Source organism: Lactuca sativa, chromosome 6, assembly GCF_002870075.4.
Source record: "Lactuca sativa cultivar Salinas chromosome 6, Lsat_Salinas_v11, whole genome shotgun sequence".
NCBI classification, from domain to species: Eukaryota; Viridiplantae; Streptophyta; class Magnoliopsida; order Asterales; family Asteraceae; genus Lactuca; species Lactuca sativa.
In genome coordinates, this window is record NC_056628.2 from 125926321 (window position 1) to 125939376 (window position 13056).

A 13056-nucleotide genomic window follows, 5' to 3' on the forward strand; every position below is an offset into this window, starting at 1 on the left:
TTAGACACACTTCTATAGGAAGGTAACTCACCTTAGTGTCGTGAAGTGTCCGAATTGTCCTCACAACCGAGATCAACTTCTCTCGATTCCTACACATAATGATCTTTCTTAATTACCATTTCATGGTCAAATCATGTCAAAGTCAAAGTCAAGGTCAACACCTTGGTCAAAGTCAACTTTGGGTCAAAATCAACATCTGGCTGACTCAACTCGCCGAGCTCCATAGTCCTTAGAACACTAAAAGCTTTGATCCTACTTGCCGATTCTTTGAAGAACTCACCGAGTTCTCCTTCATACGAAGTCGGGACTTTCTACCACTGACTCGCCGAGTACAACCTTGAACTCGTCGAGTCCTTCTTCATGCATGAGGCATATCTAGTCTTGAACTCACCGAGTTCCTTATGAACTCGTCGAGTTCGTCTTCATGCAGTTGGTACTTAGTCTTGAACTCGCCGAGTTCTGTTCTTTAACTCGCCGAGTTCTACGATCTTCAGGCCCACAATGAACCCAACGGTCTGAGTGTTCTTCCAGCCAAACACATTGCCCATTATCAGAAGAGGTTTGGGGGAATCTACAACCCGACTTTCCGTGTCACATGAGTGACTCGCCGAGTCCCTCTATGTCCAAAACTATTCATTAGACTTCAGTCTGGCTTAATGCATTCAAAACATAGATCTAACCTCCTAGGGTCCAGATTACATGTAAAGTTACAAACTTGACGTTCATGTATGGGGTATTTGGCTCAAATGGTCCTAAAAGGAGGTTCATGCATGGGGTAGTTGGCATCTTTATGCCATGGGAATCCTCTATGATTCCATATCTGAAGTTCTACCCCTTTAGAACCACAAAACCCCGAGGTTGGCTCTACTAAAGCTTAGAAAAGGTAGAAATGAACCCTAACTAGAGATCTAAGAGATAGATGGTCAAGGTTGAAGCTTTTTACCTTGAATGAATTGGAAATGAACCAAAACCTCTGGATCTACTTGCCTCTTCTGGAACCCCCAAGCTTCCACTTCTTTCTTCAAGCTTCAAACCACCAAAAACACACAAAAATGGCAAGAACACTCCAAATGCTTTAGGGTTTCGAGTTAGGGCTTTTCTGGACTGTGAGAGACGATGGAGACTGGATTGGGACAAGATAAGGCGTTTAAATAGGGTACAAACCCTAAATATTAGGGTTTCATCCAGGCAGACCTACTCGCTGAGTCGGGCCCCCGACTCGTCGAGTAGGTTACTTAAAACCCGCGTCCAAAGTCTAGTCTACTCGAAGAGTTGGGCCTCTAACTCGTTGAGTCCCAGTGTAAAACGTGCAATTATTTAAATTCAAAATACGTACCAGGAACCTTGTGTTACAACTCTCCCCCACTTATTTCATACTTCGTCCTTGAAGTCTGTTGTTGCATCTGAAAAAAGCTCGGGGTAGTGCTCTCTCATCTCGTTCTCCGTCTCCCAAGTCCATTTTGAGCCCTTGCGGTGCTGCCATTGCACCTTCACCGGATCGTCCCTCTTGTTCCTTAGATCCTTTAACTTCCTGTCGAGGATAGCTACTATCGCTCAATGTATTTAAGACTGTCATCCACCTGAATATCCTCTAGAGGCACCATGGCAGAGTCGTCTACCAGGCACTTCTGCAGTTAGGAGATGTGAAAGGTATTGTGAATCTGGCTAAGCTCGACTGGCAGATCCAACCTATATGCCATCTTTCCCACCCGGGCTATAATCCTGAAAGGTCCAATGTACCTGGGGCCTAACTTGCCCCGCTTCCTGAATCGCATGACATCTTTCCAAGGTGATACCTTCAGGAGGACCATATCCCCAACCTGAAACTCCAAGTCCAAACGGTGCTTGTCGGCATAACTTATCTGCGAACTTTGAGCAATCTGAAGCCTACTCTGAACCTGTTTGATCCTCTCCATCGTCTTGAGTGCCACCTCGGTACTCCCCATGACCCTTTGTCCAATCTCTCCCAGCATATCAGGGTCCTGCACTTCCTCCCGTATAACTTCTTGAAGGGAGGACGGTCAATACTCGTATGGTAGCTATTGTTGTAGGAAAACTCTGCCAATGGAAGGTAGGTGTCCCAGCTACTACCGAAGTCTACGACACATGCCCGAAACATATCCTCCAAGGTCTGGATGGTCTGCTCACTTTGACCATCCGTATATGGGTGAAAAGCGGTATTGAAATGCTGACGGGTACCCAACTCATCGTGAAACTTCTTCCAGAACCTGGAAGTGAACCGCACGTCTCTGTCAGAAATCACTGAGACTGGCACTCCGTGCGAGCTACTACCTCTTGGATGTAGATATCGGCCAGCTTCTCGGCCGAGATGCTCTCCTAGATCAGTATAAAATGGGCACTCTTGGTCAATCGATCCACGATGACCCAAATCGAATCTACTCCTCGCACGGTCCTAGGAAGCTTGGTGATGAAATCCATAGTAATATCTTCCCATTTCCACATGGGGATGTCCAACGACTGCGTCTTGACATGAGGCTGCTGGTGCTCCACCTTGACCTTCCTGTAGGTCAGACACCTCTCAACGTACCAGGCTATATCCCAATTCAAGCAGGGCCAACAGTAATCAGGACGAAGATCTCTGTACATATTCGTCACCCCGAGATGAATAGAAAACCTGGATTTGTGTGTCTCCACCATCAACTCCAGGCGTACACCTCCATGATACGGAACCCACGCCCTACGGTGTAGTGTCAAAAACCCACGGCTATCATAGTCGAAGGAGGAAACCTACCCCACAATACGCTCGTTCTTCCGATGTTCCTCCTTCATAGCCTCCTGTTGGGCCTCTCTGATCTGCTCCAACAGTAGAGTCACTACTGTCATCCGTAAGCAAATGTATCTGATCGGGGCAGCCTTGCGACTAAGATCACCGACCACCACATTGGCCTTTCGCGGGTGGTAGATGATCTCATAATCGTAATCCTTCACCACATCCAGCCACCGACACTGCCTCATGTTTAGATTTGGGTGATCCATAAGGTACCTCAAACTCTTGTGGTCCATGTAAATGGTACATCGGACCCCATAAAGGTAGTGTCGCCAAATCTTGAGGGCGAAGACAACCTCCCCGAACTCCAAATCGTGCGTCGGGTAGTTCGCCTCGTGAGGCATCAACTGTCTCAAACAGTAGGTGAGAACATGCCCTCTCTGCATCAATACCGTGCCCAACCCTGAGATGGACGCATCATAGTATACCAAAAAATCCTCCACGCCCTCTGGCGGGACGAGGATCGGCGCCTCGCATAGCCTTTACCTCAATGTATCGAACACTGCCTGCTGCTCAGGGCCCCAGCGAAAGACCACAACTTTCTTCGTCAACCGGGTCAAGGGTACGACTATCTTGGAGAAGTCCTGAATGAATCTCCATGTTGAGTTGAAAAACTCTTAGATCGATTAGATCTTTAACAGGTTAAAACATCAAAAGAAAACAACCACAATAACTACGATATAGAATCAAGTAATGCTTAATGATTCAAAGTAGTCTCGCCTCAGCAGAGCTCGATGAAGAACTTCCATTATAGAAGCGAGCTAGGGTTTTTAGTACAATAATTAGAATAATAATTAAAGCGATATCTACTAATGATGCATGCATGCACCTTAAATACCAAACCCTAATAAAACAATCACGGTTGGACAGGCCCAAATCGGATAACAAAACTGGGCTAAGGACCGAGCCCAATGATGCAACACATTTAGACCCAACAATCTCCCCCTTTGTGTCAAATAAGGTGAGAAACTACTTCGGTTGAGTGACCTTGACCTACTTCACAACCTTGAACCGCCGAGGGATAATCGCAAGAAGTGTCTGCCGAAACTGAATGTACCAACGAAGCATATCGGTGAACAACTTTTTATCTGCTTCACTGCTCTGATTACATCTGTGTATGATCTCCAAAATGTGCTCCAAGCAAGCAATAGAGAACAGGTGCTTGTTAATAAGAGCGAACATGCATTTTTGACCTTCGCCCCTAATGAACATCACTGTATGAAACTTAGGATCGATCTTGCCCTTGATCATCACATTCACATTGCCAGTTCTTCCAATTGGTTTCGCCGTAGTTCACTTGTGAATGGCAGATGCGATTTCTTGATCCATCTTTGCTACTTCGTGAATGTAACAAACAAGCATTCGCTTGATGTAATCAATGATCGGCTGATACTCCTGAGGATTGGATAACAAAATATTGTTGAGGAGTATCCAGTCATGTGGGTTCAAGTTCGGTAGATTAGCCAGGGAAATAGTATGGACCGAGCTATCCTAGCCTCAGGTTACTTTGAATTTAACATTAACAAATTTCCCAGCCGAAGAGGGATTCAATACCTTCACTGTTGTGATCTTCTTTGGGCTCCATGTCAAGTATTGTGGCTGAGCAAACTCCAGATAAAACTCTAATAAATCCCGATCAACCTTTGGGTTTGGAGAGGAAACGACAGCCGTTGAGAAAAAGCAATGGAAGATAAATGGCTTTCGGGTGATTAACATATTGAGCATCCTTTGAGTTCTCAAGGTTGAACGACATAACAGGTTCAAGCCATTGAGTAATCGTTTCATCAATGACTTCCCTCTGGAGCGATTCAATGGTCCATTCCGGAAACATGGACTTTTTTTTCTCTAAGAGTTCTTTTTCTTTCAACTCTTTCTCCAAAAGATTCATCTTCTCCCGAATCTCTTGATCAAAAGGCTTGAATTTCTGATTAAGTTTAGAAGGACTCCCTTCCATGATGTCTTCAATATCATCATCTTCATCTACATCGTCTTCTCCAATCCTCTTCTTTTTCTTTTCCCTCTGACTGACCGAAGCTGCATTATCCTTCGGTCCAACAATAGCTTTTGGTTCTGGAGGGGGTTGAGGTTGAGCCTTGTTAGCCTTGCCTTGAGGAATCTTTTCTCCCCCTTGTTTTGGAAGAACACTAGTCTCTGGAACACCCTCAATCCTACTTAAAATATCCAAAGCAGGACGTAGCTTCTCATCTAAGTGACATCGAATGGAGATAGTCAAAATGGAGTCATGGGCGTCCAGGAGATGCAACAAGATTGAATGGACATCACCCACAGAGCTTCGAATCACCTGTCGTTCAGACTTTAAATCTTCAAGCTCTTTAGTTGCGGTCCGGAGATTTAAATTATGAATTTTGAGCTGAGAAGTTCGCTTGTCCAGCTCATCCATTATTTTGTTTTCGACTGCAAGCTCGGCCTCAAGCTGAATTAAGCGAGTATCAACTTTAGTATGAAGCTCTTCGTTAGCAGCTTCAATAGCTTTTCGAGCCACTTCAAGTTGTGTCATCTCTGCCTCCAGTGAACGTGTGAGAGTGTCAACAGATGCGTTCACTGTTTGTGCGTTTTTTGAGCAGCTTGCAAGGAATCCAAAAGTAGTTGAGCCTCTGATATTAGTTTTTCGACTTTTTCGGTCGCATCCTTGCAGTCTTTTGTTGAGGTTTCAATAGCAAGCGAAGCTTTCTGGCATTGGGAGGTAGAGTCGGAAATAGCCTTTGCAACATTGGAGATTGAGGTATCATGTTCTTTAACTATGGAAGAGAACAAAGCTTTAAGAGCAACTTCTGAATAAGTACCAGCAGTGGATGAAGAAAGTAACTGATCAATCGTATCAGTCACAACCTTGAGATGTCGCTTAGTAAGAGGAGCGTCTTCATCATCATCGCTTTGGACACGATAAGGACTGAAGTAAGTAGAATCAAACTCCAAGTCCTTACCACCAAGAATGGTATTGGTTTCTGTTTATTAGGTAGGAGATAGAGGTTTGGTGGTAACATGGGTTTCGGGTGGTGAAGAACGAACCCCCATATCAGATACGTTGGTTTGAACTCTAGTGGTGGTTGTAGTTGTAGCTTTAGAGAAAATAGGTGTAGGAATGGGAATGGTAGAGGAAGGTTGTGATGTGATGATAGGGAAAGTGGGAGGTAAGGAAATAGGAATGGAAATAGGTGGAGGAGAAGTTGCTTTCGAGCGAACATGTACCTCTGGTGTAGGAGAACGAGGTGGGGTACCACCACAAGCTGAACCTTCATCATCTAAGCTTCCGCTTTCAGATTCGCTAGGAATAGGGTGTTTATGACCAGTAGGTACATACTCGAAGTCTGAGTCGCTTGATGATTGAAGAATAAGCTTCCGAGCAGGTTTCTTGGTCTTCTTCTGCTTGGGCTGGGAAGGTGATGCCTTCTTAGATTTTCGCTTCCTTGGAGTCTGAACCTTTGATACGGGACCTCCTTTGTCCCCCTTTTTCGCTTATTTCTTCTTGCCCCATTTAGCAGGTTTGTTTTCTTCCTCAAGAGATTTAATCATTTCAGGAGAAAGTTTCCTTGGACCAGAAGAGGGGAGCTTCTTGCACTCCTGAATAATCTTGCTCGCAGGGGACACACATGCATACATTGCCTCAGGCATTGAGCCAACGAAGTGAAACTTCGACGGATGAGTAACAATGATGTTGGTGGTATGAAAGGTAGCAATAGAGGAGAGAAGTGAGTCTGCCATGATAGGAACATGATAACGCTCCATAATCCATTGAGTGATAATAGTCCAAAAACAGGCACAAGAAACTTCTGTTTGGCGAGAAGCAGATGAAAAACTTTGGACAAGTTGAAGCCATAGAACCAAACCATAATCGAGGTTGATACCAATGTACAATCCATAAAGCAGAGTCATGAAAGACTTGCTAGCACTATCAGATCCAACACTGCATTCAGAAAGCCCTTTGAAAAGAAGGGTGAAGAGGTCATTCCATTGAGGAGGAAGGCATGATTTCTTGAACTTGGTCACAGTAGTTAGGGTTTCAATGTACCCCATATTTTAGTACATAGAGAAAAGATGATCGGTGGAGATGGAATCGGGGTTCACCATGGATTCGTCTGAAGGAAGCCATAGCAACGACCAAAATCAACTCTTGGAGATCGAAGCTTTTTGGTTGAGAATGTCGAATTAAATCTTCTCTACACCTTTGTCGTATGTAGCAGTGGAATAAAGTTGGGAGAGGCAAGCCATTGGTACGACTTCTACCATTGAGAGAGCCTTGACGAGTGGGGAATATTTTATACATTCCACCACTTGATACATGTAAGTATTATTGAGGAACGGTGAAAGATCGATCAACAGGTTCTGGTTGGCCTTGATTGCGAGAAGAGTGGAGCGTCCAGTGGTTTCTTAACCAAAGGAAAATTTTGCCATTGGTGGAGCTTGAAGAAGAAGAAGATGAACATTGATCATATTTTTGCTTGAGAGAGTTGAAGAAGGATAAAGAGTAAGATCCCAGTTAGCAAAATCCTTATATACAATTTAGTGAAGAGAGAGAAATCCGGAGTAATGATTCCACTAATTTGGGAAACATCGCCGAAAAAGGCATGATTTGACAATTAGCAAGCCCGATAAAGCAGCAGATGACGCAAGAGTGGGTAACGGTTCAGAAGCATGCGCCTTTCCATACATATCCTCTTTTCAAATCCCCAATCGTTTAGACTTCCTACTGACTCACCCTTTGATCCTTTAATGGAACCTTTATCGCCATAAGTACCAAAGGCGTTATATTTACGCATCCCTTCGTTTGAAAATAACGACAGTATATCGTTAGGAACTGAAACTGTATATTTATGAATAGCTTGTGAATAAACAACCAAGACAATGTGGAAAATACAAGATTTTCATGCAAGATAGTGTCAAAGATAAAGAAATAAATCAAACTATTTGTGGGATTTTGTGATGTCATTTAAGACATAAAGCAGTGGATCCCGGGCACGAATCTCTCTCTTGAAAGTCATGAGAGACTTCAAAGTGCTTGTGTGGATTCCCGTTGAATTACGATCAAGTACTTGTTGAGAAGTATTGAAAGGCATCTTTTACATATAAGGCTATTAAGGGTGGCTTTCGCTTCAATTCTATATTCCGATACTTGACATAAGACCATAATAGAACGTAGTACTTGTGAGACCGGTGTGGCCTGTTAAATAAGTAGGTTAGTAACATATTCAGTGACTTGTTGATATTTATTAATTGGAAATCTTAAAAAAAAAATTGGATCCTTTGGGAAGAAAAATCTTAGTGAAAGACATTTTCATAAGGATCTCTCAAAAATAAAAGGAGAGTCCAGGATACATCCACAAAAGTGGTTTCGTTAATTCAAGGTGAAAGCTAGAACATTTATTTGTTCACCGTCAATGCATTATAGGTATTGAATTTTAGGTTTCACTTAGCACGTAGTGACACGAAACTAAGATCATAAACACAGAAGTTGTGTAACCATAAACCTTAGTGGTAGTGCTTAGAGTCTCAAGGGTTACAATTATGAAATGAATGATTAATGGAGAATAAGATTAAGTGAGTTAAAGAACGAATGTACCTCTGCTATAAAATAGGACCAAGCAGAAAAACTCTTAACTCATGTTAGAGTAGAGTTAGGTAGCTCATGATGAGAGTGAATTTGTCAGCCTAATTGGGAAGACATGATTGGTGTAAATCAAGTCATTAACGCTTCACTCAAAATCTTTAGAGGCTTGGGTCAACATACAGCAGCATGCTTCTAGGGAGACTTAGCTAATATAAAGATAAAGAATTATATGTATCCCAACTCCATCATTAAGAATTTTCCTTATACATTGATGAGATAAAGACTGAATAATTTAAAATAAAGAAAAATATTTTGAGTTACGGTTTACGTTTTCTGAAAAGAAATAAAAACAGAAAAAATATTTTTGGATTTTAAAAGATTTTCTGAAAAAGAAATAAAACATAAATAAAAATAAAAAAAATATTTTTGGATTTTATTAAAAAAACATAAAATAAATTATAAGAAAAGAGTGTGTACAAACTACACAGGTGAAATCATCACTTTAAGATAGAGAAGCGAACCGAGTCCAGTAAGACCGAATCCAAAATGGACCGAGCGTTCGGTTCATTTCGGTTCCTAAAAGAACCGAACCCGAAATGAACCGAGAGTTCGCTCTATTTCGCTTCCAACTTTTATTGAGACGAAAGTGATTTTGGTACAAATTCAGCTTCCATCATTCCTAATCCTTGTAGGATTTTATTAAAATTGGTTTCAGGCAAGGCTTTAGTAAAGATGTCAACCAATTGATTAGTGGTCCTAACAAAATGAATTTCCACATTACCGTCTGCCACACGATCTTTTATGAAGTGGTACCTCAGTGCTATGTGTTTCGTCTTTGAGTGTTGCACTGGGTTATGACAAATCCTAATTGCACTCTATGAGTCACAATATAGTGGGATTTTATTTATGTTCAGGCCATAGTCTCGAAGTTGACTTTGTATCCAAATGACTTGAGATGTGCACAATGTTGCATCTATGTATTCAGCTTTGGCAGTTGAGAGTGAGACACAGGTTTGCTTCTTTGACTGCCAGCTAACCAATTTTCTATCTAGAAATTGGCATCCTCCAGTGGTACTCTTTCGGTCTAGTCCACATCCTCCAAGATCAGCATCTGAGAATGCTTGGACAAAGAACCTGGACTTGGCTGGATACCATAGACCGAGCGAAGAGGTTCGCTTCAAATATCGAAAGATATTTTTCACAGCTAGCAGGTGAGGTTCGCGTGGATTAGCTTGAAATCTAGCGCAATAGCAAACAGAAAATATTATGTCTGGTCGACTTGCTGTTAGATACATTAGTGACCCTATCATTTGGCGATAGAGGGTCATGTCAGCAGTCGGTTTGTCCAGAGAAGGTGTTAACTTTGTGCCAAACGCCATAGGAACCTTCACTTTTTAATCTCCTAACATTCCAAACTTAGGCAGCAAGGTCTTCGTGTAAGCCTCTTGATTTAAAAAAAAATACCTTCAGGACCCTGTCTAATATTCAAGCCAAGGAAAAAGTTAATCAGTCCCAGTGAGCTCATTTTAAATTTAGTCTCCATCAACTTCCTAAATTTAGCTGTTAAGCTAGGATTTATGGAGTCGAAGATGATGTCATCAACGTAAATTTTAACTATCATAAGGTGGTCGCCCTCTTTCTTTGGAAAGAAGGTTGGGTCAACCAAACCTTGTTTAAACATGGACATTTTAAGAAATCTAGTCAGAGTTTCATACCATGCCCTTGGTGCTTGCTTGAGACCATAGACTGCCTTGTCCAGAATGTAGCAGTCACCTGGATACTTCTCGTTCATGAAACCCGATGGTTGCTCTACATACACCGTCTCTTCTAGTCTCCATTTAAGAAGGCACACTTCACATCCATTTGGTATACTTCAAAGTTCTTGTGTGCAGCATAGGCAAGAAAATTACAAACTGACTCCAGCCTAGCTATGGGAGCGAAGGGCTGTTCGTAATTAATGCCTTCTTCTTGACAATAACCTTTCACAACCAATCTTGCCTTGTTGCAAATTACGTTTCCTTCCTTGTCCATCTTGTTCCTGAAAACCCACTTAAGTCCAACCATAGAAGCATCCTTTGGAGTTGGAATCAGTCTCCACACTTTGTTTCACTCGAACTCATTGATTTCGTCCTGCATGGCCTATACCCAATCAGAATGATCGAGTGCAATGTTGATCGTCTTTGCTTCAACCTTGGAGACGAACGAATTAAACATGCAAAATTCCACTTTAGAGAATAGTGCAGTTTGTTTCGCTTTCAGTTGAGAGCGTGTGAGAACAGTTTCTGATGGTTTACCAATAATTTGTGTTTGAGGATGATCTTTGGTGAGTGGTGGGTAATTAGGATCATAAGAAGGATCCAGTTCAGCATCCACTTCTTCTTCGAGTTCTGATTGAATATCATCATCATTTGAATTTGCATTCTCCCCCTCGAACGATGATACTTCCTCCAGTTCAGGCTCAAAATGCTTTCACTGGACTTGGCTTTCAGTTGGTGTTGATGATGATGGACTCTCCCCCTGGAATGATGAATATTGGTTATTTGGAGGAGACGAACCCTCCCCATAAACATGAGAACTATCTCTGGGAGGTTCGCTTGAGTTAGACTGTTCGGTTGCTTGTGGTTCTTCACCTATCATTTTCTTTATAGTGTCATCGATTATCTTCTTCAGGTGATCTATCTTGTTGTCTGCAGCTTTAGATCTAGAGTGAATGGCTGTTTGAGGTTCATCAAATAACAACATGTACTGCTCAAAGAGATTTGAAATGGGTACCGTAACTTGACCATAAATGGGAAATATTTCCTCCACAAAGCCTTTGGTTGTTTTCAGTTTCTTGACGTAGTTATCATCAAAGGTAACATAATAGGTCTCCTCTATTTTATTTGAACGCTTGTTGAGAACTCTATATGCTTTGGAGGTTAAGGAATAACTCAAAAAGATTCCTTCGTCTGCTTTGACATCAAACTTGTTTCGGTGCTCCTTTGAATTGAAGATAAAGCATCTTGAACCGAACATGTGGAAAAACTTTACATTAGGATTTCGGTTGTTCAAGATCTCATAGGGAGTGATTGAGAAACGTTTGTTGAGATAAGATATGTTCTATGTAAAACATGCAGCAACAATGGCGTCATCCCAAATGTATAGATGTAGAGAAGCGAAGCTCAGCATGGTTCGGGCTGCTTCACATAGAAATTGGTTTCTCCTTTAGACAATCTCATTATGTTGTGGAGTATATGGAGCCAAGAAGTTGTGAGTGGTTCCCTTATCTGCAAGAAAGTCTTCAAAGTCTTTGTTCTTGAACTCCAATTCTTTGTCGCTTCTGATGTTGTGAACTACCTTTCATAGTTGAACTTCTATCTGTTTGATAAAGAGTTTAAGTTTGGGAGTGGCCTCTGATTTCTTCTTTAAAAAGAACACCCAAGTAAACCGAGAAAAGTCATCCACTATGACACGTATGTACTTGTTACCGCCAATGCTTTCGATTGAGGAAGGACCATATAAATCAATGTGTAGTAATTCGAGTGGTTTAATAACTTTTGTGTTGATTCGAGAGGGATGACTCTGCCGACTTTGCTTTCCCATTTCACAAGCGGCACACATGTGTTCTTTAGCGAACTTCAGAACAGGAAGACCTCGAACATGATCACCAAGCACCAATTTGTTGATGTATTTAAAATTGAGATGGGAGAGTCGTCGGTGCCAAAGCCAGCTTTCGTCTGAATGAGCCTTTGTCAGCAAGCAAACTACTGGTTATCCTCGTATGGGATTGAGATTCAAAGGGTACATCTCTCCTTTTCGCTTCGAATTCAGCAAAATATTGTTTGTCTTCTTTTCAATAATCTCTGAGCCCTCGTCATCGAACGAAACCTTTAACCCGGTACAAACCACCAGTCGAGAAACACGGATGAGGTTGTGTTGTAGACCTTCAACGTACGCCACTTTTTGAATTGAGAAATCACCATTGGTAATCATACCATAACCTTTGATTGTGCCAAAGGAGTTATTACCATACTTGACACATCCATCATCTTGAAGGGACCGAAATTCCCTAAGTTCTTCCTTTCTCCCTTTCATATGACGCGAGAAGCCAGTGTCTATATACCATTCATCATCGAACTGCTCGTCACGTATAACCTGCAAAAATTAAGCAGATTTAGGAACCCAAAGTTTCTTGGGTCCTTGTGATCCTTTTACATAACAACGAATAGTAAGAGAAACATCGACCATAAAGGTTCTTTTTATTAGTGTTGTTTCATCTTTATTTTTTATGGTGAAAACTTTGATTTTATTAGATTTGAGTATTTTCAGATTCAGTTTTTGATTTGATGTCAACAATCTTTCGGTCCTTCACTTTGGATTCAAACGTCGTCTTCGTTTCATCTTCTGGAAAGAGCTTTCCTTTACCTTTTCTATCATTCTGTGAATGAGTAGTATAAGACTTTTGATGATTGCCCTTACTTGGTTGAGAGTCGAAACTACCTTCACTTTGGTTCCTCTCAATGGTTGATTTAGGACCGAAACCGTCCTTTTGGTTTCTCTCACATTGAGGACCGAAACTTCCTTTTTGGTTGTCGGCCGCCTGATTACTGAACATTCTCTTTTGGTTGTTGTGCTTTTGTGGACCGAAGCTCTGTTTTTGGCTATCTTGATTTTGAGGACCGAAACTATTCTTTCGGCTGTCTTGATTTTGAGAACCAAAACA